Source organism: Alnus glutinosa, chromosome 10 (assembly GCF_958979055.1).
Source record: "Alnus glutinosa chromosome 10, dhAlnGlut1.1, whole genome shotgun sequence".
Lineage (NCBI taxonomy): Eukaryota > Viridiplantae > Streptophyta > Magnoliopsida > Fagales > Betulaceae > Alnus > Alnus glutinosa.
Genome location: NC_084895.1, coordinates 13,108,190 through 13,112,659, shown reverse-complemented (window position 1 = coordinate 13,112,659; position 4,470 = coordinate 13,108,190). Strand labels below are relative to the sequence as shown.

Here is a 4,470-nt window from a genome sequence, read left to right as displayed (position 1 = left end):
TTACAAACTTAATTTGTAGGGAGTTTTATATCCAATTTAGCATATATATGTCCTTACCATTTTTATGCTTCTATGATCAGCATGGAATCAACTTTAGAGATAAAATTGGAGGGCTTAAATATCGACAGGTTTACGAGACAAATTCAAATTCTAGAAAACATATTGGAGGACGACCCATATATTAACAGGTCCACAAGACAAATTCAGATTTCTATAGTTTGACTGGAACACTAATTAATTGCGGAATTGAGGGACTACTATAGGACCATATTATATACTAACATGCCTCTAAGTGTAATACCCTGCATTTTAAATATGGATATAAATATTCATTTACTAAAGAACATTTATTGTTTTAATTTAATAAAAGTTTAAATGAACCTTAAACTTTAGAATAATGAAAATAGGGTCAAACGAACTCCGTTTTGGTCGATTCAAAAGTCAAAACGCTCGTCTCAAAGTCCTTTAGCTACCCTCCGAATTTCATAATTTTTGGACTTCGTTAAGGATACGAAAACAGTCACGAAAAATACTACATCTGTTTTGGACGAAAATTGATAAATAATATTTGTGGGCCAATTTCTATTCCTTAATAGCCCAGCCCAGTCCACACGTGAAGCCCAGCCAGCCCATGTTGATTCAGCTCTCTCTCACTCTCTGCCTCTGCACCTCTCATGTTCTAACAGGTGTTCCCCCTTAATTGATTTTTTTACGAAAATCTCCCCTTCTTGACTCCCAAGACGTGCTGCCCAAGTATAAATCTCAGACTTTGATTCTTCTTGCTGCCCACGCTTGGATTCAGAGCCATCGATCAGTTTTGATACAAGCAATCTCAACCACCCGTTTCAGTATAAAGAGAAACAAATTTCCCCTTTAGATCATCGCACAGCTTCTTCTTCAAATTCTCTCTCGGGTTTCTCTTCTCCTTGCTCTCTTGTTGCATAATTTTTCCTCCAACTTCTTCCCTTGGTTTAGTGCGTAAAAGCTCCACTTTCTCTTACCTCTTCACCCATCAGGACATAGAAGGAAGCAAGAAAAAAAAAAAGAAAAAAAAAAAGAAAAAAAAAAGAAATAGTTCCCTCCTCTCTACCCTTATATCTCTCGGTCCAGCCGCTCTCTCCCTTCTTCCTTCATGAACAGCAGGCAGCAAATCATTTCTCTTCTTTATTTCTCTCTGTTTCGGTCAAGCCCAAATAAAGAGCTCTCAGTTCTCTCTCTATACATATCTTTTGGTTTGTAGCTTTTAACAAAGAGAAAAGGAAAACAAGAAGAAAGAAAAAGGGAAAAAGACAAAAGGAAAAAGGACATCTCTCTCTCTCTCTCTCTCTCTCGTGAAACAAAGGAAAAGAATTAAAAAAAAAATTAATCAATAAATAAGAGGAAGAAGCTTTGGATAGCCATAAAAGAAAAGAAAAGAAAACAAAGAAGAAAACCTGTACTTGTCACTCGGCAGTATGTGCGGTAAGCTTCTTTTACTCATGGGTATTATTTTAGTACATGTACAACTTTTAGTTATTAGACATGAGTTTATGGTTTTCATAAAGTTAAGTTATTAGTATATATGCTTAAAAGAATATTTTTAAAGTGGTATATTTTGTTATATATTCTGGGTAAGTTTCTAAACCTTGGTTATTGTAATTTTTAAAGTTATTAAGTATTCTAATATTTTAAGTTGTGTTTTAAACAGAGGATTTCAAAGCGGAATACTTAATTTAATAAATACGTCGTTCTAATGCCCTAGTAAAAAGTCATTATTTTACAAAAGCGTCGTTACGCTGCCCAAATGTTTTAAAGTATTTTAAGCGTTATTAATATTAATACCCTTATTCTGCCCGAATTTTATAAGAATAAAATAAAGTTATTATTCTATTAATTTGTTTTGATACATGAAACTCATTATTTATATTTGGTAAGCTATTATGTTTATCTGTTATAAAAATGATATATATATATGTGTTTAATTAATTGATGAAAGAAAAGAAATAATAAGGAGATGATACTTTAGTTTAAGTTTTAGGTTTCAAATCTCAGAATATTTCTCTAAATTTCTTCTTGCAATTTATTTAGGTAGAAGGTAGCTAAAATATTGCTCAGAAGATATCAGGTAAGGAGACACAACTTTAAAACCCGGCGAAACTTTTAAATAAAATCTTTTCAAGAGTAAAACGTCGGGAATTTTCAAAGGACTTTTTCACTGTAATATTACTTGTTATTTTTCTTCAGTTATAATGATTCTTTTATGAAAATGTAATTGAACCTCCATATGATTATATGATAGCTCTCAAGAATGAAATAATGAATATGTTACCTGTGAATCACATGGATGAATGAAGCTAATAATTATATGTTACATGTGCACCATATGAATGAAGAGGATGATGTAATTATGATTTTCAAAAATGATACATGTGCACTATATGAACAAGATGATGAAATTATGTTGAATATTTGTTTTATGTGCATCACACAAAGTTTTGTCCCATGGTACCATAATGCTGTGATCTGGATCTTATGATGATGATGATGATGGGTAGCGGGGCAACCACACCAAAAGTGTGGGGCTATCGGCCGGGGGGTTCTCACCTAGGGAGCTTCCCCTGTGACGACAGGATGAGCCATGGATCCTTCGGGATCGGTCTTTTGGACGAGCCCAACGTGCACCGCTCATGGTAAAAATGCGGAAGTAGTCCAGTGGTAGACAAAACTTATACACTATGAATGATGATTGCATATGCATATTTATTATTGATGCTGATGTTTCTATATGTGAACTCTGAAAATTCTAAGTTTCTAAACTAAACTTTTTATACCACCTTGTACTATGTTGTGTTACTTACTGAGTTATCAAACTCACCCTTTACCCCTTCAACCTTTTCAGGATGTAATAATCAGAGTCACCTTCTGGTAATGGCATAGACCTGGCTAAGAGCAATAGATGGTATCTTGGGGAACTGATGTAACCTTTGTAATGTATAATATGTTTCCCTATTGGAAATTTATAACTTTGTGAAAAGCTACTCTTTTATGGATATATATAAAATAGATGGATAAAATTTATAACTATTAGAGATATGCTTTATGTAAATGTATTTTTTTTTTTAGGCTCAAGTTCGTGTTTCTCTTATTTCCCGAAACGGGGGCGCGACACTAAGGCTCGACTGCTAAGAAAGTCCAAGGATGCTTAAAAAGATGCACATATGGTTAAGCCCACACAGGCTTAATTAAGACCAACAGTAGAGTACACTCCCTTCTCTATTGGATGCGCCACAAGCAATCTCCTCTCTAGCATAGGGTTTTAGACACTCTCTTATATATTTCTCACACATTATCATACTCAAGTAGACTCTCTTCCTCCTTTTTACTAGCTCTTCTATCCCTCTTAGGCTTTGATTGACTTGGGCATCAAAGTGCCTATAGTCTCTAGATCGGCAGCCTTCTGACTACTCCCTCCCTAGAAGCGGCTTGAAGCCACTGTGAATGTTCCTTGCATCAACAGAAATAATACTAGGAATATAGTTTTATGATAATATAAAAAGTTTTGTTTTTCTCATAATGGCATATACAAATGATAAGCAATTTTAAATATTCATCTCACATTTTACATATATTTTATTGGGTTGAAGTAACAATGCCTATTAGTCTTTAATATATATATATATATATATATATATATATATATATATATATATATATATAATGATTAATCCAAGAGCTAATAAGTATTACCAAATTAAGATAAATGTGAGATGAGAGGTGAGTAGCATTTTCCCTTATTTTCTTTGGGTATTGTAGTTGAATGTGCACCCAAACCAACGAGAAAAAAAGGGACGTGGGGGAAATGGTTTTGGCCCCTTCCATGTCTTACACCGGCCGGTGAAGTTTGAAGTTTTTACTGTTCTTTTATTTGTGCATTGTAGGAGTTTTCTAATGCAGCCTGCTAGATATGTTTTTTTAGATCAATCATGGTATGTAAAAGCTATTTTATAGCTTAAAATGTGTGTCATCTCCTAGATCAAGCAGAGGTTCATAAACTGTAGAAGCATCTTCTGTTGTCTAGGTAATATTGTCGTAGTTGTAGTCTATAATGGTCTGAGCTTGACTTTACCAGTGTGGAGGAAACTCTACCCCATGTGCCTCTAACTTAGTTTGTTAGGGAATTTTTGTAATCCTGAATATTAAACGGTTTGGTCTCTTATATATATATATATTGAAACTTGGAAGGGATCTTTGAATAAAAAAATAATAAATAAATAAATGGAATACGTAACTGAGTTGGAAACAAAGAAAAAAATTAGAAACAAATGAAGAATTCAGACGTGCAAAAAGTATGTTCTCTTCGCATGTAAGACGCACGGCTCGGTTTCACTCAGCGTGACGTTGGAACACATTGGAAAAAATAGTAGTCTTATGGTTTGATAATGACAAGCATTAATGCTCCGTTTGTTTCGGCGTAAAATAGTTTCCGTCGTA

The 4,470-nt window shown here is 33.9% G+C and overlaps 1 long non-coding RNA gene across 2 annotated transcripts; it reads left to right on the top strand.

The window, feature by feature from the left end:
* Positions 1 to 773: 773 nt before the first annotated feature.
* LOC133880596 (uncharacterized) lies at positions 774 to 3,439 on the top strand. 2 transcript variants are annotated; one of them, XR_009902333.1, is made up of 4 exons: positions 774 to 1,461; positions 2,068 to 2,104; positions 2,879 to 2,970; positions 3,103 to 3,439. It is a non-coding gene; the product is annotated as an uncharacterized LOC133880596 (long non-coding RNA). The 2 variants fall into 2 exon arrangements; XR_009902334.1 differs by lacking the exon at positions 3,103 to 3,439 and having other exon boundaries at positions 776 to 1,461; positions 2,879 to 3,042.
* Positions 3,440 to 4,470: the final 1,031 nt, after the last annotated feature.